This window comes from Ovis canadensis, chromosome 14 (genome assembly GCF_042477335.2).
Source record: "Ovis canadensis isolate MfBH-ARS-UI-01 breed Bighorn chromosome 14, ARS-UI_OviCan_v2, whole genome shotgun sequence".
In the NCBI taxonomy this organism is placed as follows: domain Eukaryota; kingdom Metazoa; phylum Chordata; class Mammalia; order Artiodactyla; family Bovidae; genus Ovis; species Ovis canadensis.
This window is the reverse complement of record NC_091258.1, coordinates 23,389,742-23,412,557: the sequence shown is the minus strand read 5'-3', so window position 1 is coordinate 23,412,557 and position 22,816 is coordinate 23,389,742. Positions and strand designations below refer to the sequence as shown.

The 22,816-nt window shown below is 45.5% G+C and overlaps 1 long non-coding RNA gene across 1 annotated transcript; it reads left to right on the top strand.

Moving 5' to 3' along the window:
* The first annotated feature begins 7,634 nt into the window (after positions 1–7,634).
* On the top strand, positions 7,635–21,503 carry LOC138418377 (uncharacterized). Its single transcript, XR_011248528.1, has 2 exons — positions 7,635–7,925; positions 20,979–21,503. It is a non-coding gene; the product is annotated as an uncharacterized lncRNA (long non-coding RNA).
* The last annotated feature ends 1,313 nt before the right edge of the window (positions 21,504–22,816 follow it).

Below are 22,816 nucleotides of genomic sequence, written 5' to 3'. Positions count from 1 at the left end.
TTTTTCTTTTTACTATTTTACCCATTTTTACCGCAGCAGGAAGAACAGGCACTTCCCCAATGGTATGTGTCTCTCTCGCCCATTGCTATGAAATTCTCAAGAGAGACTTTTGTATATTCATAATTATCTGCTCAGCACAGCTTTACAAAGCACGGAGCATTGTCTGGTTTTGCATACTGCTGGAAAAAATTGTGTGGGTTTGTCTTCATGTTTCCAAAGCTCAGTTTTTCAAGGTCATGATGCCTCGACTCTCATGAGCTAATATCTACCAACATAGCATCAGGTAGGCTGAGAAAGGCTGCTTTGTTGACCCAAAGTCCATTCCTCCTTCTCAGCATGCCCACCTTGATTCAAGTCAGCACCCCCTTTTACTCTCAAGGGAGTTTTTGTGCAACTGATGCCAGCCCTCTCAGAGGTGGGCACGTGAGTCAGGCCCAGCCAATAAGCTTGTTCCATCCATTTGGTCCTGATTGGCTCATGGGTGGGCACGTGACCCAGGCCAGGCCAGGGAGACTCAATTTTAGGGTTTGGTTGGAGTGTCTGGAGAGGGAAGCTGCCTGTCCTCTGTGGCTGTGGTACCTGAGGATGGAAGCCTAGACCTATCTACCTGGGAAGAGTCTGCCTAAACACAGGGAGCCTGATGGTGTGGTCTGAGTTCCTTCTTCGGCCTTGGCTGCCCCCTGGGATGTGGACCAAAAATGGCCTCATTTTTTGTGTATGGCTACGTGGGTCGTTTATGGTCATTTGCAAATTATAGAGCATCAGAGGAATGACTGCACCCTGTTCTTTGTCTTCAGGGCTGTTTTCTGTTTACAGGGGCCTCTGGTCAAGGCACAGGGCATAGTGACTGTGCCAGCTGAGGCTGGCTCGTGGGTTACCTATGACCAGAAGGCTTCCCAGGGAGCTGTCAGAGAGGCTCTGCTCACAGGTCACTCTCCAAGCCCGAGCCGATGACATGCACCAGGCAGTCACCAGCTTCACGTCCACCTCCCACATTCTGTTCAATATGTTCACAGTCAGCAACAACACAGGTATTGTACACCTGAGATTTCCTAAGAGGGTCGATCTTACATGTTCCCATCACACACACACACACAGAAAATGCTAACTGTGTGAGGTCATACACACATTACTTACCTTGATTGTGGTGATCATTTCACAATGTATACTTCTATCAAAACATCAAGGTATACACTTTTAATACATACAATTTCTACCTGTCAGTTACATCTCAGTAAAGCTGAAAAAAAAAAAATGTACTGCTGCAATCTGAGTAACTTGCCTGTTATTTCTGATCTTTGCAGATGTTCTGAGAAAAGGGAGGGCTTGCTAACTCAGCAACCTTCTGTGTACCTAATTACCCAGAGAATTTTGCGCTGGGAAGACAATGACACAAGCGTTACAAGAGAAGCACAGAACCCACGTCTTGAAACGATCTCGGAGATTCTGATTTGTAGCCTCATGATCAGAAACCATATCATCCTAATAGAAATTCAATGCGTGTATACAGCTACACGACAAAACTCTATAGAAAGAGGTCTGGAAGTTTATTTTAAAATTAAACGTTCACTTACTCTCCAACCGAACATTCTATCCCTAGATTTCTAGGTAAGAGAAAAAAAAAAATGCTACACAAAGACACGCATACTAACACTCTCCCTAGCTCTATTCATAATAGTCCCAAACTGGAAACAATCCAAATGCTTGCAAATGTCAGCAGGACAAAGAGTTTTTTTTTTTTTTTAAGTGATATATTCAGGCAATTGATTACCACTCAGCAATGAAAAGAAATAGACAACTCAACAAACAATCCAATAAAGAAATGGGCAGAGGAATGGAAAGGACATTTTTCTAAAGAAGACATATGAATGGCCAGCAGGTACAGAAAAGGTGCTCAGCATCACTAATGATCAGGGAAGAGAAATGCAGATCAAACCTGCAAGAAGCGATCACATCGCACATAGAATGGCGCTCCTCAGAAAGACGAGAGGGAAGTGCTGGTGAGGATGTGCAGAAAAGGGAATCCTTGTACGTCGCTGGTGGAAACATAAGTTGGTGCAGCCATTGTGGAAAATGGTATGGAGTTTCCCTAAGAAAACAAAACCAAACTGAGAAGAGAACCGCCATACAATCCTGCAATCCAGCCTTTCTGGGTATATATCCAAAGGTAGTGAGAATCAGATCTTGAAGATGTGCATTCTCACGTCCAGTGTAGCATTATTCACAACAGCCAAGACATGAAAAGCGAGTCAAGTGTTCATCTCCAGGTAAAGAAGGCTATATGGTGGCTATGTACACACAACAGAATATTATTCAGCCATGAGAAAAAGAAGTCTTGCCACCTGCAGCAACCTGGATGGACCTTGACGGCATTATGCTACATGAAATAAGCTGAATAGGGAAAAACAAGTACTGCACAACCTCACTTACATGTGGAATCTAAAAAAAGCTGAACTCACAGAAAGAGACTGGAATGTTGGTTGCCAGAGGCTGGGAGATGGGGAATAAGGGTGATGTTGGTCTAAGGGAACAAATTTCCAGATATTAGATGAGTAAGTTATAGGGATCAAATGTACAGAGTGGTGAGCACAGTTGATAATTCTGTATCATACTAGAAAGAGTAGACCAGTGTTCTCAACCACAAAAAAGAAAGGGCAATTATGTGACATGACAGGTGTTACTCATGGTGGTAATCACTCGCAAATGCATCAAATCAATCTGTTGTACACCTTAAACAATGCCAATTACATCTCAATAAAGCAGGAAAAAAGATAACGGAGTGAATTCCTCATACAAACAACAACACGGATGAATCTCAAAAATATTACGCTGAATGGAAGAGGGCAGGCCCCCAGAGCTCACAGTGTTTTGGTTATACAGAGTCTTAGACAGACAGACAATCTAGGGTGAAAAAACAGGACACACGCCTGTACAACTCCAGATCCACAGCAGGCGGTCTAGCAGAGGCTGGGACCCTGGGGGAAAGGCTGCCACTGGCAAAGATGGTCCAGAAACACTGCCTTCTCCCTTCTTCCTGCGCTCTGATCACTGCCCAGACCAGACCAGCCTGCATGGAGTCTGGAACACAGCCCTCAGAAGTACTGACAACATCACAACCAGGAACAGAGCTGAGAGGCAAACCCTGGACTGCCTTGCTCCTGAGCGCAGGTTGTCAGATTCAGCAAGTAAAAATACAGATGCATCTGAATTTCAGATAAACAAAGAATGATTTTACAGGGGAAGTATATCTCATGCAATATTTGTGGCATTTGTTGTTGTTGTGTCTGACTCTTTGTGATCCCATGGACTGTAGCGCACCAGTCTCCTCTGCCCAAGGGATTTCCCAGGCAAGAATACTGGAGTGGGTTGCTGTTTCTCCAGGGGATCTTCCTGCATGTCCTGCATTGGCAGGAGGATTCTTTACCACTGAGCCACCAAGGAAACCCTATTTGTGGCATACGTGTCTTAAAAAGTCATCGGGCATCTGAGATTCAAATTTAGCTGTCCATCCTGAATTTTATCTGGCAACCCTATCCCAAACTCCTGCTCTTCTGACATCCATCTGGTCCCCTCTTACAGGAAGAGACCACGCTGCACAGACTGTCACATCAGTGACATGCTTGTACATTTTAGTTTGCACTCCTGTAGTGGTCAGAACTTTCTGGGTGACAGTGAGGGAAATCCAACAGAAACTGGTGAAGGGAAGGGCAGCTCACTGGCTGACGTCAAACCTTGGAAAGCGACGGCCTCGGAGACTGGAACCAGGAAGCCATCACCTCCCCATCCACCCCTCTGCCCTGCCTGGCTCTTTCTCTGCTCTGCCCATTAGCTGGGCCCAGTTCCCAGACTCACATATTTCCACGAAGTGGGGGTGGGAGTGTCTTCTTCTACTGAGACCAGAGAACAGTCCACGGGAAAGCCCATCTTGGGTCATAGGGAAGGAATCCCCTCACATCCCTGGGCCTCCACGTGTGACCTGGGGCAGCAGTATCGACCAGGACCTACCAGGAACTCCCGGCGGCCAAGGTTCTCTGCATTAGAATCTGATTTAACGAGTCTGCAGGTGCTGGTGAACGCTCAGGTGTGAGAACCACGCCCAAGAGGAACGAGAGCTGCTATTTCTGGAAGTCTTCCTCTAGGGTTCTGGGCAGAAAACAGTGAACTGTCATCGGTCACCCACCAGCCTCTCTGAACCGGGTCTGCATGAGTTCTCACCACGTTTTAGTAAACGCGCCCGGGAGCCTGCAGGGGCAGGGACCTTGGGGCATGATGACGTCCCCGGGACCGGTGCAGCGTGGGGCCTGATGACCGGCCTTCCTTCCCCACTTGCGTTCCCAGCCAGGTGTCTTTCCAGCCTCGCCCCTTCCCTCCCGATCTGGCCGGTCTTCCCACCTCCATCTCTTGTCTCTCGATGTTTAAACCTTAAACCGTAATCAGTCCGTCATTAGTATCCAGGACAGGGCAATTAGCGGTAAAAATAAAGACGCGGCTTTAGCTATCCCTCTTAAAGACAGGACAGGGGCCTTTTACATTCTGTAAAAATATGCTGCTATATTAATACGCCTAACCCTATTATGGTTTCTCCAAATGCCTTTCTCTTTTCACTTAAGACATTACGGCAGACATTTTGAACCATATCTTCACGCATCTTCAGCATTAACGAATTATTAGACACTAATTGCCCTGGGTTCCAGTCACCTCTCTACACAGGCAAAGTTTTCCATTTGCAGAATTTAATACATAGCAGAGCAATTTGTGTTCCTTAATAGCTACAAATTTGTTAGCTTGACTCAGAACCAGCAAAACCTGGGAAGCTATTATGTAAATATAGATAATGTCTCTCCAATGATGGTAATTAATGCAGTGATTTCCAGAAAGGCACTGTTTTATGATTGGGTCTATAATGCCATCGTTTGAAAGCTTGGCGGGTGGAATGGCAGGAAGAACCCCTCTGGGAACATTTTCCTGGTCCCCTGGTGATTCTTTGAGTCTGAAAAATTCTCTCAGGTTCCTCAAAGGGAGTAAGAAATAGAGGCTGAAGCCGCAGAGCTGAGCATGAGCAGAGCGGCCTTGGCAGGTGGTTATGACCTGTCTCCCTGACTCTACCTCTCAAACGGTGGGTTCTGTTTCAAAACGGAGTGCTGTGTCTCATGTCATCTAATTTCTGTTAAAACCAGTGTCATTAAAATTGTGTTCACTCTTAATCAGGGCCCAGGTTGGCATGTACCAGGGAATTCTGGGCTCTGAGGTCCTATTTGCCATGCAGGAAGGGCCTTTCCAATCAGCTGACCTAGCATCTGTGTTTTATGGAAGGGGAAACAGGCCCCAAGAAAGGAAATGATCCATGAAACTAAAGAAGCAATAGGTTATGGACGGGGACCCAGGAACCTTGACTGCCACCCCTCCCCCAAGGGACAGACTGGTCTTCATAGTTTCTTCTGACTTAAAAATCAATGGGGGCTTCCCTGGTGGTCCAGCGGCTAACCAAACCCGGTCAGGGAACGAGGTCCTACATGCTGCGACTAAAGATCGAGCACACCACAATTAAGACCCAGTGCAGCTAAATAAATAAATAAAATAAATATTAAAAAAAAAAGGTTTGAAAAAATCTTAAAAGGTTGGATGCTAGAACAGTTAGATAAATCAAATGAGGGTGAATGCCAAGAATTCATCTTAAATACCTCCAACCCCACAAGTATAGGACAGAGCAGACCTAACTTAAGAGAGGTTCATATGAAGAATTCCCAGGAGGCTTAAGTACCTTCAGACCAGGAATGGGAAGTGGTGGCCACACGTAAATGCAACCCAATGGCTATATTAAAAAAGGTATTAGGTCCAAATGCAGGGAGTGGACAGTCCCACTGGAAAGGAATTTGTTCTTGACTTGCTAATCACACTGGTACTATTACAATTACCGTCCCCTGTTCCCTATTGTCATTGTCCTCCTTATGCTATGAGCATCTTTGGGACATCACTAAAATATTGGGGCTTTGAGAGAACCCCAGATAGAGCCCAGTGGAAGGGGAGTGGGCTTCCTGATCAGCTGTCCTTTAGAATCTCAGGTCCCCACTGCCGAGCTGAGCGACACTGGTCCAGTTAGTTCCCCTTCCTTGGTCCCAATTCCACCACTTGTGAGGTGGAGAGAACAGTATGTGAAGACTAAGGGAAACAGTGTCTACAGAGTCTCTAAGGTAGGCCTTCAATTACCCTGAGGTCCCTTCCCTGTAATTTCTAAGATTGGATGTGATTCTTTTGCTTCTTCCCTTTTCATAGAGATTTGATGGATGCTTAAAACATTCCACAAAGTGAAAGTGAGGGTCATATCACCAATCCCAATTAGACATTACAAAAGCCCCATAAATCTGGGTGAGTATGTTACAGGGAATTGAAAGCTGAAATTGTATGGCCATCGCTCTAAAGAACAGAGCAATCACTCTTGTAAAGCCCTCGTGTAATTTTTTTTCCGTCTGCTAGCAGTGCGTGTCTATCAATAATCGGTGTGTTATTGATTTCCTAACCCTGAATAATGCAGCTAATGGGCCTGCTTTCCCAGCCAGGATTGAATGAACGGGCCACGACGTGCTGAGTGATGGCTACTTGCCTCGTTATATGGGAGCATGTTAATGCACAGCTCCGATGACCTGCACAGAAGCTGGGTGTCTCTGGCGTTAAGAATGGAATTGAGTATTGATTTCTATACCATCTTCTTATTGTTTAATTAAACAAACCACAGTCCCCGAGTATGTGCTGCTGGCCCACACTCTTACTTGTTAACAAGCTGAATGGCTTGTCACACGAACCATCACACACCTGTCATAGGCTGTGTGCGCTGGGGCCTGTGGGCTCTTGATATTTCAAAGTGGGATTGATAGCCCATGGCCCACTTTACATGTAAGATCAAGCCCACGCAAATCTTTAGCAAATGCCCCCGCTCCACAGACTCAGGCAGAGGAATGTGTGGCGGTTAATTCTCCGGGTCAAGTTGACCGGCCGCGGGTGCCCAGAGGCGCCGTTACTGCGGGCGTGTCTGCGATAGTAACAGTGCTCCTGGCTGATCCGCACTTGAACTTGTAGACTCAGTAAAGCAGATGCCCTCCCCAGGGTGGGGGGCGGGCGCTGTGTGTCTCATCTAACCCGACGGCTTGAGTGCGACAAAAGGCAGGCGAAGGAGGAAGCTGCCCCCCTTTTCCGTGCCTTCTGCTTGAGCTGGGACTCTCATCTCACTGCCTGCCTTCATGCCCAGATCTTCACCATCAGCTCCCTGGGTTCTTAGACCTTTGGACTTGGACTGAATTATACCACCTGCTTTCCATGGGCTCCAGCTTCTAGCCGGGAGCTCAAGGGATCACTGAGTCTCCGTTACTGCTCATTGCATGGGCCAGTCCTTCATTGCGCACACTTTATAAAAACATGTTTGCATTTTATATGTACGCTTAGATACATGACTGTCTCATGGGACCCAAACTCTGATCCAGGGGCTTTGTCTGCTCTGGTCTTGTTTCTCTGGAGAAATCCTAAAAATCACTTTCTTTTTTTAGACTGAGCTGCAGTTGACTTACGATGTTTTAGGTGGCAAGGGAAGGTCATACCCGTGGTGGACGGCTTGACCTGCACACAGTTCTTTCAGCCCTCCTGCTCTCGCGGACACGTGCTGTGGGTGGAGTCAGCTCCTGGCGCTGACTCAGGGCTTAGCCTTGTGACCTGCTTTGGCCAGTGGGCCATAAGTGGATGAAACACATCCCGCGTGTGACCAGAGTCTTTTCGTCCACTTTTGTGGTTTGACCTGGCCTCTTGTGCTCCAGTTCTGGCCTTGAGGAAGGCATGTCCCAGAAAGCCATTAGCCCTTCAGGAGTAAAAGGCCCACAAAGTGAATGGAAACCCAGCTATGGCCGGAACAGTGCTGAGCCTGGCTCCTCTGCTGATGTGTGAGTAAGAAAGAAATGCCTGTTATGCCTGGAGCTTGGGGCTGCTTATTACACAGCATTACTGCAGCAAAACCTGACTGTATCAGGAGCAGGTGGCAGGGATGGAGTGCAGGGTGGGGGTGGGTGGGGGCCCGAACTTGAGCCAGGAGCTTTGTCTAGGATTCAGATGGTGGCTCCTGTTCCCCCCAGAATAATCTCCCTGATCGGTAACCATACCTGCAGGCCATTGTCTTGGATGTTCATGCAGCCGTGGGTGGGGACGGTGCTTGCAGCTCTGCTTGTCCAGAGGACGACGCAGACGTCCACCCACGGGAGCCGGGCTGAAATCCATGGGGTGTACAGAAGCAGATCGAATGGGCCAGACTACAGACACCCACTTGGAGGCATTTCACAACCAACCTGGGGCTGAAAAAGCAAGTCATGGAATGATGTAATCTGAATGACATTATTTACATAAAGATTAAAACCCTAAAACACAGCACCGGCTATTGTTTATGGGTGAAGAAAGCTGTATGTAAAGTGTGAGAACATACGAATGAGGGAGAAACACCAAACTGATGATGGGAGACCCTCAGGAGACGTGTGAGGGAAGGGCCTGGAGCGGGTAAGTGGGAGGCCTCAGCTGAATCGGTGAGGCTTCGTTCCTTAAAACAAAGAGTTGAGCAAATGTGACCTTCGGCTGAGATCTGATAAAGCTGTATAGGGCGTCAGGTATTCATCACCCCGTTCCGTGTGTGTGTGCTGGAAATATTTCAGATCAAACTGCTTTAAAGGAAGAAATGTTCGTGGTGTGTGATGTGCGTGGGGCAGGACATATATGATGGTGGAGGATGGATGCAGGTGTGTGAGCGGAGGTGGGGGGGATGTGGCTGTGGGGCCTATGGCAGGCTGGACCCCCAGGAACCCAGCCCTGGAAGGAACTGACGCATGGGTGTCTGTTGAAGGAGGGCTTGCATCAGCAGTGTGGGAGGAGGGAGCAGCTCAGGTTCCCCGCACCACCCCCTCACCCCAGGAGATATGGAGCTGAGGTGGCCCCCCAGACCTGTCCCCAGCTGGCTTGAGATGGCCAGGCCTTTACACAGCTGTGTCAGTGGGTCAGAGCCTGGGTTGCTGGCCTGACCGTGGGTATGGCTGACCCTGAGGGGTGACTGCTGAGCCTGGAGCTGGGACACGTTCCCATTGAGGGAGTCTGGGTGGCCTGACAGGTCACCTGTCACCACAGGTCACTGGGGCAAATTCATGAAGGACTGAGGAATCTGGGCTGAGTTCTCAACAATTCCTTAGCACCCATGGTGATCACACCCAGCATTTTAAATAACGCTTTAAAAAATGTTTAATTTGCAAAAAATTCAAACCTGCAGAGAAGTTGCAAGAACAGAACAATGATGCCCACCTCCCTCATCCCCGCCCCCCCAAAGCCCCTCACCCAGATCCTTAGCTGTTAACATTGTACTCTGTCAGCATCATCCTAGGAAGCCTCCCTCGACCCCTGGGGATAGGTGGCGGGGTCACGGCCCTTTATTCTTCGAGAGGTCACATGTGTCCCCTAGGAACAAGGAGCCCCCTTCCATAATCAGGTCCAAAGATCAAGTTCTGGAAGAGCTGAATATGCTTCGATACTATTATTCAATAATAGTCATTATTTCATTATCGGGTCCTATGCTGGGTGGCAACTCCCTCCTGCCCCATCCAGGATCCACCTAGGTTCATTCCTTGCATTGAAGAATCATGTTAAATAGCTTTTCAAAAGAACATTATTTGTGCTTTTTTGAAGTTTCCTGACATTTTCCAGATTTAACTCTTGGGGAGCCTCAGCTTGGAAAGAGAAGCTGCCCCCTCCCAGCCTCAGCTGGCCCCAGTGTGGGAGGTTCGGAGCCTGGGCTTTCTCTCAGTCTAACACTCTTAGGTCTGCCCCCTCACCCCACCCCCCCAGGATGCTAATGGTGAACCAGGAAAGGTGTCGCCTGGCTCTTTCACTTGGTGGGAGAGTGAAGCCACCGAGAGGCCAAGCTCCCTTATAATGAGGGCTCTGGTCCTACCAGGGTTTTCAGGCATTTGCTCCTGAGCAGGGTTGCTGAGCTGGAGGAATACGTACCTTAGGGTGGGCAGATCTGGGTACTGATGCTCTTAAACCCTGTGTAGCTGCTTGCATCACTTCCAGCGCCATGTTCTGCAGGCCCATTGGAACAGATACCAAGAGCAAGAGCCTTGGGAACAAGTGCACAGCATCCACTGTGCCCTGAACCAGCTTCCACTATTAACCAGGCCTCTGACAATGCACTCAGTTGCTGCCTTCTCTCTCAAGCCGCAGTGCGAATACCTATAAAAACACACGGAGTCATAGATACTGTTAGAGATGCTTCGAGGTCCAACAGACGCTGTCACACACAATTCACCACTGGCACATCACACGCAGCAGTAATTAAACATCTCTGGATAAAAGCCCTATTTGTTCAATCCGCTGGAGCTGGAGCTTCTGTTCCACCTGCCAAGCATTCCTAACAGATACAAGTTCCTACAGGAACAGCTGGCTGGAGCCTGGAGTTCACAGCACCGGATGCTTGCTCCATCATCTGTCACTACTAGCAACACTTTGCAGGCAGATTCTGGCCCATGAGACAGACTGCTTGGGTTCAGGTCTTGACGCCGTTCTTGAGTGACCTGGGTCAAGTCCTGAAGCCCTTGGAACCTCCTTTCCCTCATCGTCAGATGCAGGTGATAATATGAGAACTCAGTGAGCGGGGGTGGGAGCAGTGCCTGGGCTGGCAAGAGTGCACCCCCGTAGCAACTGGCATTGGTGCACCCACCGGCCCACCAGGGGTGGCTCCGCCCCACAGGCCTGGAACTCTCCCATGGAATGAATGTGGTAAACGAAATGTAATCATTTTATTTTTTGCATCCATAAAAAAATATTAAAACCAGTGGAAACCCATTTGGACCATATATACAGATTAATGATCATATTCTTACAACATAGAAAGATCCTATGAAACAGAAAAAGAAATTAACAGCCCAGTTTTCACAAAGGGACAAAGCACTTGTGCTGGCAACTCACAGAGAGCCATAAATGGCCCATAAATAACCACGGGCTCCACCAGCAACTGAAGAAATGCAAATTAAATCAACAGAGAGACGTTTTCTAGCTTTCATTTTCAGATGATGGCATCAGGCCCCAGTGTTGGTGAGATTGTAGGAAAATGCGGCTTTATACCACACTGCTGGTGCGATGTGAAGTTTCTGTTTTTCTAGGGTCAAATTGGCAGCATCTATTCCCTTGTGACTCAGCTGATAAAGAATCCGCCTGCAATGTGGGAGACCTGGGTTCGATCCCTGGGTTGGGATGATCCCCTGGAGAAGGGAAAGGCTACCCACTCCAGTATTCTGGCCTGGAAAATTCGGGTTGCAAAGACTCGGGCACAGCTGAGCGACTTTCACTTTCATCAAGGCTTTCTAAGCGTTGAGTGTCTATGAATTTGTCTTAAGGAAATAACGATAAATGTACTCAAGAAGCTTTGAGAATGTTCACTGCTTGCTGCTTATACAGTGAACTGGATTCAACCTAACACAACAAAAGGGGGTCATTTACATAAATTATGACATGTTCACACCATGAAAAACTTCATATATTTACACAGCAGTAGAAAAATGTTTGGAGAAGGCAATGGCACCCCACTCCAGTACTCCTGCCTAGAGAATCCCATGGATGGAGGAGTCTGGTAGGCTGCGGTCCATGGGGTCGCCAAGAGTCGGACACGACCGAGCGACTTCACTTTCACGCACTGGAGAAGGAACTGGCAACCCACTCCAGTGTTCTTGCCTGGAGAATCCCAGGGACGGAGGAGCCTGGTGGGCTGCCGTCTATGGGGTTGCACACCGTTGGACACGACTGAAGTGATTTAGCAGCAGCAGCAGAAAAATGTTTACTGATATAGAACATCCTCACAATTTATTGTTGGGTGAAAGAAACAGCTTAAATAAAAAACTATCTACAGTAAATACATTTTGGTAAAAAATGAAAAGTACATTTTCAGAAAGGAAAAATATTTAGAATCTTATACTACCCCCCCCCCCCCATTTTTAACACTGGTTCTCTTCGAGGAATAGAAATAGGGATAATTTTTATTTTCTTTTGACTTTAAAAAAATATTTCTAACTTCTTTGTAGTTTTATAGGCATCACATTTATTTTTTCTTAAATGAAAGTAAGTTATGATGACTAGTAGAAATTAGCACTGGGTAGGCATGGCTGAAATACTTCTCTTTTTTTCTAAAAGATTTTTTTGACGTGGACCATTTTTAAAGTCTTTATTGAATCTGTTACAGCATTGCTTCTGATTTATGTCTTGTTTTTTTTGGCCCTGAGCCATGTGGGATCTTAGTTCCCAGACCAGGGGTTGAACCTGCACCCCCTGCATTGGAAGGCAGAGCCTTATCCTCTGGATGGCCACTGGATGGCCAAGGAGGTCCCCAAATATTTCTTTTTGATATACTTTTTCAAAAAATGGTAATAAAAGGCTTTCTCAACTTTAAAAAATTTGAATCTTCTAGTCTTCTTAGAAATTACAGAAGGATCCAAGTTGTACCAGAAGGCAGTGTAAATTCCACCAGAGGAGTTTAACTGATTACTGGTAAAGCTCTCTGAGGTGCTGTCTCCATCCTGCAGTCCTCATTTTGCCCCAAGTAAAACCTAACTTGCAGCCGTGGCTGTGTGGTGCTGGAACAACTGTGAGGAGATCTCCATATCCAAGAGCAAAAAAGCCCCAGCAAGATGGTAGGAGGGGCAAAATCACATTTAGAATCAAACTCTATGCCTGTCAGAGGGCTCAGAGGGCTCAAACACACTTTGTGTGCACCAGGACCCAGGGACCCCACAGAGACTGAGACAGGACTGTGTCTGGCTGTCTCCTGAGGAGCTGCAGGTCAGCAGTGGGCTGCTGCGGGGCAGGGGCTCTGGGCGCAGCAGACCTGGGTATGGCATAAGCCCTCTTGGAGGAGGTCGCCATTAACCCACCATAGAGCCGCCAGAACTTACACAGCACTGGGGAATGGACTCTGGGAGGGCACAAACAGAACCCTGTGCACCAGGACCCAGGAGGAAGGAGCAGTGACCCCACAAGAGACTGTCCCGGACTTGCCTGTGGGTGTCCCGGAGTCTCCGGCGGAGGCGAGGGTCGGCAGTGGCCTGCTGCAGGGTTGGGGGTGCTGTGTAGCAGTGTGTCCATGGGACCTCTGGAAGGAGGTCGCCATTATCTTCATTACCTCCATCATAGTTTGGCCTCATATCAAATAGCAGGGAAGGAACACAGCCCCGCCCTTCAACAGAAAATTCGATTAAATATTTACTGAGCATGGCCTCACCCATCAGAACAAGACCCAGTTTCCCCCTCAGTCAGTCTCTTGCATCAGGAAGCTTCCATAAGGCTTTTAACCTTTTCCATCAGAGGGCAGACAGAATGAAAACCACAATCACAGAAAACTAGCCAATCTGATCAAATGGACCACAGGCTTGGCTAACTCAATGAAACTATGAGCCATGCCACGTAGGGCCACCCAAGACGGATGGGTCATGGTGAAGAGTTCTGACAAAACGTGGTCCACTGGAGAAGGGAATGGCAAACCACTTCAGTATTCTTGCCTTGAGAACCCCATGAACAGCATGAAAAGGCAAAAGATAGGATACTGAAAGAGGAACTCTCCAGGTCAATAGGTGCCCAATATGCTACTGGAGATCAGTGGAGAAATAACTCCAGAAAGAATGAAAGGATGGAGCCAAAGCAAAAACAACACCTTGTTGTGGATGTGACTGGTGATGGAAGTAAAGTCCGATGCTGTAAAGAGCAATATTGCATAGAAACTTAGAATGTTAGGTTCATGATCAAGGTAAACTGGACGTGGTCAAACAGGAGATGGCAAGAGTGAACGTCGACATTTTAGGAATCAGAGAACTAAAATGGACTGGAATGGGTGAATTTAACTCAGATGACCATTATATCTACTACTGCAGGCAGGAATCCCTTAGAAGAAATGGAGTAGCCATCATGGTCAACAAAAGAGTCCAAAATGCAGTACTTGGATGCAATCTCAAAAACGACAGAATGATCTCTGTTCGTTCCCAAGGCAAACCATTCAATATCACAGTAATCCAAGTCTTTGCTCCGACCAATAATGCAGAAGCTGAAGCTGAACGGTTCTATGAAGACCTACAAGGCCTTCTAGACCTAACACCCCAAAAAAGATGTCCTTTTCATTATAGGGGACTGGAATGCAAAAGTAGGAAGTCAAGAAACACCTGGAGTAATGGACAGATTTGGCTGGAGTACAGAATAAAGCAGGGCAAAGGCTAATAGAGTTTGGCCAAGAGAATGCACTGGTCATAGCAAACACCCTCTTCCAACAACACAAGAAAAGACTCTACACATGGACATCACCAGATGATCAATACCAAAATCAGATTGATTATATTCTTTGCAGCCAAAGATGGAGAAGCTCTATACAGTCAGCAAAAATAGGACCAGGGGCTGACTGTGGCTCAGATCATGAACTCCTTATTGCCAAATTCAGACTTAAATTGAAGAAAGAAGGGGAAACCACTAGACCATTGGGGTATGACCTAAATAAAATCCCTTACAATTGTACAGTGGAAGTGAGAAATAGATTCAAGGGATTAGATCTGATAGACAGAGAGCCTGAGGAACTATGGACAGAGGTTCATGACATTGTACAGGAAGCAGTGATCAAGACCATCCCCAAGAAAAACAAATGCAAAAAGGCAAAATGGTTGTCTGAGGAGGCCGTACAAACAGCTATGAAAAGAAGAGAAGCAAAAGGCAAAGGAGAAAAAGAAAGATATACCCATTTGAATGGAGAGTTCCAAAGAACAGCAAGGAGAGATAAGAAAGGCTTCCCCAGTGATCAATGCAAAGAAATAGAGAAAAACAATAGAATGGGAAAGACTAGAGATCTCTTCAAGAAAATTAGAGATACCAAGGGAACATTTCATGCAAAGATGAGCTCAATAAAGGACAGAAATGGTCTGGACCTAACAGAAGCAGAAGATATTAAGAAGAGGTGGCAAGAATACACAGAAGAACTGTACAAAAAGATCTTCATGACCAAGATAATCATGATGGTGTGATCACTCACCTAGAGCCAGACAACCTGGAATGTGAAGTCAAGTGGGCCTTAGAAAGCATCACTATGAACAAAGCTAGTGGAGGTGATAGAATTCCAGTTGAGCTGTTTCAAATCCTGAAAGATGACGCTGTGATAGTGCTGCACTCAATATGCCAGCAAATTTGGAAAACTCAGCAGTGGCCACAGGACTGGAAAAGGTCAGTTTTCATTCCAATCCCAAAGAAAGGCAATGCAAAAGAATGCTCAAACTACTGCACAATTGCACTCATCTCACATGCTAGTAAGGTAATGCTCAAAATTCTCCAAGCCAGGCTTCAGCAATATGTGAACCGTGAACTTCTTGACGTTCAAGCTGGTTTTAGAAAAGGCAGAGGAACCAGAGATCAAATTGCCAACATCTGTTGGATCAATGAAAAAGCAAGAGAGTTCCAGAAAAACATCTATTTCTGCTTTATTGATTATGCCAAAGCCTTTGACTGTGTGGATCACAAGAAACTGTGGAAAATTCTGAAAGAGATGGAATACCAGACCACCTGCCCTGCCTCTTGAGAAATCTGTATGTAGGTCAGGAAGCAACAGTTAGAACTGGACATGGAACAACAGACTGGTTCCAAATAGGAAAAGGAGTACGCCAAGGCTGTATATTGTCACCCTGCTTATTTAACTTGTATGCACGAGAAATGCTGGGCTGGATGAAGCACAAGCTGGAATCAAGATTGCTGGGAGAAATATCAATAACCTCAGATATGCAGATGACACCACCTTTATGGAAGAAAGCGAAGAAGAACTAAAGAGCCTCTTGATGAAAGTGAAAGAGGAGAGTGAAAAGTTGGCCTAAAACTCAACATTCAGAAAACTAAGATCATGGCATCTGGTCCTATCACTTCATGACAAATAGACAGGGAAACAGTGGAAACAGTGTCAGACTTTATTTTTTTGGGCTCCAAAATCACTGCAGATGGTGACTGCAGCCATGAAATTAAAAGACACTTGCTCCTTGAAAGAAAAGTTATGACCAACCTAGATGGCTTATTATAAAGCAGAGACATTACTCTGCCAACAAAGATCAATTTATCAAAGCTATGGTTTTTCCAGTGGTCATGTATGGATGTGAGAGTTGGACTATAACTGAGCACTGAGCACTGAAAGCTGAGCACTGAAGAATTGATGCTTTTGAACTGTGGTGTTGGAGAAGACTCTTGAGAGTCCTTTGGACAGGAAAGCCAACCAGTCCATCCTAAAAGAAATCTTTGGAAGGACTGATGTTGAAGCTGAAACTCCAATACTTTGGCCACCTGATGCAAAGAAGTGACTCATTTGAAAAGACCCTGATGCTGGGAAAGATTGAAGGTGGGAGGAGAAGGGGACGACAGGGGATGAGATGGTTGGATGGCATCACTGACTAAATGGACATGAGTTTGAATAAGCTCCAGGAGTTGGTGATGGACAGGGAGGCCTGGCATGCTTCAGTCCATGGAGTCGCAAAGAGTCAGACATGACTGAGTGACTGAACTGAACTGAATTAAGCTCTTGACATGTAAGGCTAAGAACTCATCGAGAGTTTCAGCCTTTGTCTCATCCTGAATCCCACAAAAAGCGAAGTCTTCTGCTCAGCAGAGTGTTCATTACACAATAAAGTGAATGTAGCCCCTGAAAATATTCATGCAAATATCTTCATTAGTAAAATCACGCAATTAACCTGAAATATGTGCTAAATGAAGCAGCCAAATTGTTGCATATTTTCCCAGCTCTTAATTATAATTTTGGTAATCAATTTTTCTCCTGATTACTAAAATGCAAAAAAAAAAAAAAAAAAAACAAGAGAAACCAAAATAATCTTCAGCATATGCACAGATCTGAGGCTGAGCTGGAATGTGAGATAAAGCCTCAGATTGTTTTTAGAAAAGAAGGCCATTAACCTTTCCAGTTTTTGTTCAGTGCCAGCATCTTCTGCTAATGCTCATTGCTCACGATGATTGGATTTTAACAAGAGCTTTTTGGATCAAGCGTTAGCCCTTCGTGAACTGTACGTTTTGCGAGCGCCACTGTCATTAAAGGTTACCAGCACTTCCATTACTGTCTTCCCGGAGTTTATTTCTTAAATGGCTTTTGACTGCAGTGTAAAAATTTTCCCTAAGTGAAAAGGGACATCTAGGCTCACACAGCAAGGTACTCAGCCAGCCCATCCTCGTGGACACGTCCCTCGTCTTCTCTGGTCTCTTGTTTCAACCTGCTGAGTTAGGGGCTTTGAGGGTGGGAAGACCATGCGGTATAGCATCTCCAGTGAACCCTGGGGGAGCTGCTTAGTCTTGGGAAGCCTCGATTTCTATTACCTGTAAAATGCAGGATAGAGTGAATTCACATGCCAGTGAGAATTCAGATGAGTCCAGTCTCCAGCAAATGTGGAGGCTTGATAGCCTTTAACAGGTTCTCTTTGAAACAGCCCAGCTTCTAAGACTGAACAGGAAGTTATCACCTCCAGAGAGGACAGGCCAGGCCAGGTGGGTAAGTGATCTTTCTAGCAAGATGCTGATTATGACCACTTGACCTTAGCGTTCCTCCCAAGACAATGAGAAACCTAATGCTCAGTAATGGAAGTAGTACTGGGGAAAACACACACGTGATGTAGAGAGAAAAAAGCCCAGGACAGCAGGGCCTGGGAAGGCAGGCTGTGCCACGCACAAGGATGTCCTGTAGGGGTGCCTGTTGTTTATGGCAGAGATGCTGTGGATTTGGGTATCTATCCTGAAAGTTTTCTAGATACATCAGTACATGACAGTGATTTTCTGCCAGATGGAAGTAAAAGTAATGTGAGGAAGGGATGCTTCTTTCTAAACGGCTCAAAGACACTATAGGCTGCTGCGTGGGGCGAGCCCTCTGCTGATGACTCCAGAGGAAACAGGGAACAGAGGGACGCTCAGGCTCACGGGTCCCTTGGAGGAGACGTGATTGGGAAGTTACAGAGGAACCTGACCATGGAGGGCTTCTTCTGGGCAACAGACCAGGGAGTTATATTTAGATTTACCATGAGCCCGTGGAGTCTGTCCCAGGGAAAACAGCAAGGCCTGAAGTACCATGTTTGTGCTTAGGTGTCTTCCTCAGTTTGTATAGAGCTGGGGGATGGGCTGTGTGGGGTGGGGTGGGGTCGGGGGGCCTTAGCAGCGGCCGTGGAGCTCCGGGAGGGTCAGCAGTGAAGATTCTACCCCCGCTGCAGGGCTGGAGGCCATCTGGAGTGCCTCCTGGGGACATGGTGTCTGCTGCAGAAGAATACTGGGGATGTGATCACTAATCTAGAGCCAGACATCTTGGAATGTGAAGTCAAGTGGGCCTTAGAGAGCATCACTATGAACAAAGCTAGAGGAGGTGATGGAATTCCAGTTGAGCTCTTTCAAATCCTGAAAGATGGTGCTGTGAAAGTGCTGCACTCAATATGCCAGCAAATTTGGAAAACTCAGCAGTGGCCACAGGACTGGAAAAGGTCAGTTTTCACTCTAATCCCAGAGAAAGGCAATGCCAAAGAATGCTCAAACTATAGCACAATTGCACTCATCTCACATGCTAGTAAGGTAATGCTCAAAATTCTCCAAGCCAGACTTCAGCAATACATGAACCGTGAACTCCCTGATGTTCAAGCTGGTTTTAGAAAATGCAGAGGAACCAGAGATCAAATTGCCAACATCTGTTGGATCAATGAAAAAGCAAGACAGTTCCAGAAAAACATCTATTTCTGCTTTATTGACTATGCCAAAGCCTTTGACTGTGTGGATCACAAGAAACTGTGGAAAATTCTGAAAGAGATGGAATACCAGACCACCTGCCCTGCCTCTTGAGAACTCTGTATGCAGGTCAGGAAGCAACAGTTAGAACTGGACATGGAACAACAGACTGGTTCCAAATAGGAAAAGGAGTATGTCAAGGCTGTATATTGTCACCCTGCTTATTTAACTTATATGCACGAGAAATGCTGGGCTGGATGAAGCACAAGCTGGAATCAAGATTGCTGGGAGAAATATCAATAACCTCAGATATGCAGATGACACCACCCTTATGGCAGAAAGTGAAGAGGAGCTAAAAAGCCTCTTGATGAAAGTGAAAGAGGAGAGTGAAAAAGTTGGCTTAAAGCTCAACATTCAGAAAATGAAGATCATGGCATCTGGTCCCATCACTTCATGGGAAATAGATAGGGAAACAGTGGAAACAGTGTCAGACTTTATTTTTTTGGGCTCCAAAATCACTCCAGATGGTGACTGCAGCCATGAAATTAAAAGACACTTACTCCTTGGAAGAAAAGTTATGACCAACCTAGATAGTATATTCAAAAGCAGAGACATTACTTTGCCGACTAAGGTCCGTCTAGTCAAGGCTATGGTTTTTCCTGTGGTCATGTATGGATGTGAGAGTTGGACTGTGAAGAAGGCTGAGTGCCGAAGAATTGATGCTTTTGAACTGTGGTGTTGGAGAAGACTCTTGAGAGTCCCTTGGACAGCAAGGAGATCCAACCAGTCCATTCTGAAGGAGATCAGCCCTGGGATTTCTTTGGAAGGAATGATGCTAAAGCTGAAGCTCCAGTACTTTGGCCACCTCATGCGAAGAATTGACTCATTGGAAAAGATTCTGATGCTGGGAGGGATTGGGGGCAGGAGAAGAAGGGGACAACAGAGGATGAGATGGCTGGATGGCATCACTGACTCTTGGACATGAGTCTGAGTGAACTCCGGGAGATGGTGATAGACAGGGAGGCCTGGCGTGTTGCGATTCATGGGGTCACAAAGAGTCGGACACGACTGAGCGACTGAACTGAACTGAAGCCCTGTGATGTGTCTCTAGCAAGCAGTGGTCCAGAATTTCTGTCATTCAAAGAAATATGAGCGAACCAGAGAGAACTCTTGAGGGTGGGGGACTCCTGTTGGTGCTTCTTCTTGGAAGCTTTGCATCTGTGACTGCAGGCTGCTCTGTCTTGTCTCAACACTTCTGAGCTCACTCCGGCTTCAGTGCCAGCTCGTCTTCTGGGGAAGGAGACCTTGCTTCTCTTTTCTCTTCTTCCTCTCTGGATGGGCCATTTCCTCTCCTGTGGCCACAGAACCCTCTCTGTGCTGATCACTCCCAAATGCATTATCTGTGCTGTAGGCTTTTAAAGCCAGATGTTTTGAGGTGGAGGACTAACTTGGAGCAAACTAGGAGAAACATTTTAGTTATTTGGTTTTTTTAAACGTTAATACCTTTATCATTGTATAAAATGATAATGTGGTTATATTTTCTAAAAGTTGAACAAGGTATAAAAGAGTAAAGGATGATGCCCAAGAAAAAACAACCTCAATACTCTCCTCCCTGCCACCCTAGAATAACCTCCATCTTCAGTATTTGGTCTCTGCTCTACGGATGCAAAAAACAAATAATATGCTTTGTTGAAAAGGAGGGAATTTTACCGCATATAGTATTTGTAATGAGAATGCATTTGACTTTACTTAGGTTTGATACTAACGAAATCTGAAGTTGAACTAAAGAAACTGCCACCATTTGGAGACGCACACATAGTTAAGAGAAACAAGTTCACTTTCCCTTTAAACTTAAGAAAAAAAAGATGATAAAAACCAGAGAGGCTGAAGTCATCAACTTTTTCTAAGTCTCCATGTTTTAACTCTAGATGGTATTTACTGACTCTGGCATGAAAGAAAACAAAACTGGTCCATTTATTTTTCCTTCCTACTCTCCTCCCTAATAGCCCAAGGAAATCATTTTTAAAAAGGAAACTGAGTTTTCTGGTAGTTGATTAACAAATATTTATGCCATATAAATCTTCAAAACTTAACTACTACCTGAATTTAAAATGTTGAAAATCTGGGGAATAAAATGAATTAGATAATTACAATTGTAACACTTCAATTAATTAATCTGTTTTGTCTTCTCAACTCTGTTTTAGAGCTGAAATTCAAGAAGACAAGAACACAATTCAATGGCTTTGAAGATTTTTTGCCTTCTGGTTTTGCCTCAGGAGAAAGAAGAACTTAATACGACTGGAAAAATTAAGATTTCAGTTATACATGATAGAGATAAACTAAAGAATCCCATAGAGTTCAAATTATTGTCTGTGCTCCCAGATGGCATTTTATATCTGTGGTTGAGGGAAGGAGAAATATCAACCTTGCTAAGAAGTAAGATAACCAGTTTGAGTGTAATTTCCTGAAATGTATTAATGGATGGTTTGGTTTTCTAAAGCAGTCAGGGGACCTGAATCTGAAATTTGGATGTTCTTTTACAATCCATAGAAAAGACATGACAAGTTGTTCTAATGTGATTAGAAGATTATGCCTGATACATTTCTCTTTCTAAGCACACAGTCTATGAAATTAAGGCAATTAAGAAAGATCATTGTTGTTGTAACTTGATCCTCCCACTCCCTAGAATTAATCTGTCCAACAGAATTAAAGGGTTGCTTCCCTCCTGCCTCTCATTTGTTCATCAGTTCTTTCTTTTGCTCATGACCTCATTCATTCATTCATTTGACAAATACTTGTTGGGAATTTACTAGTGCCAGCCCCTGCTAGGCATGAAAGGAACAATGACAAATGTAGCAGTCAGTGTGTGCTGGGTAACAAGCCACACTATTATTTAGCACTGAAACTCAGTTTCCGTGTGTGTTAGTCACTCAGTCGTGTCCGACTCTTTGCAAGCTCATGGACTGTAGCCCGCCAGGCTCCTTTGTCTGTAGAATTCTCTAGGCAAGAATACCGGAGTGGCTTGCCATTCCCTTCTCCAGAAACTCAGCTTAACATATTTTAAAAAGGAATGCTTTCTACACTGCTGGCTGGAATGTAAACTGATGTAGCCACTATGGAGGATGGTGTAGAGCTTCTTTAAAAAACTAAAAATAGAGTTAACATATGATCATGAAATCCCACTTCTGGGCATGCATCCAGAGAAAACTATAATTTGAAAAGATACACACACCCTGATGTTCACAGCAGCACTGTGTATAATAGCCACGACAAGGAAACAACCTCAGCGTCTATCACAGATGAATGAAGATGTCACACACACACACACACACACACACACACACACACACAGTGTAATACTACTCAGCTAGGAAAAGAATGAAATAATGCCACTTGCAGCAACATGGATGGGCCTAGAGATGATCATACTAAGTGAAGGAAGTCAGACAAAGACAGATATCATTTAATGCAGCTTATATGTAGAATCTGAGAAAGAAGATACCAATGAACTTATTTACAAAACATGAACAGACCCATAGACATAGGGAAAAAAACTTAAATGGTTACCAAAGGGGAAGGTGGATGGGGAGGGATAAACCAGGAGTTCGGGATTAATATATACACACACTATAGATAAAATAGATCATCAAAAAGGACCTATGTATAGCACAGGGAACTCTACTTAATATTTTGTAATAACCTATAAGGGAACAAAATCTGAAAACGAGTATATATATTTTCTGGTAGATATATATGAAGTTATAGACACACATAACTGAGTCTCTGTGCTATGTGCCTGATGCTAACATGACACTGTAAATCAACTGCTGCTGATGCTGCTGCTAAGTTGCTTCAGTCACGTCCGATTCTGTGCGACCCCAGAGACGGCAGCCCACCAGGCTCCCCCATCCCTGGGATTCTCCAGGCAAGAACACTGGAGTGGGTTGCCATTTCCTTCTCCAGTGCATGAAAGTGAAACGTGAAAGTGAAGTCGCTCAGTTGTGTTCGACTCTTGGCGACCCCAGGGACTGCAGCCTCCCAG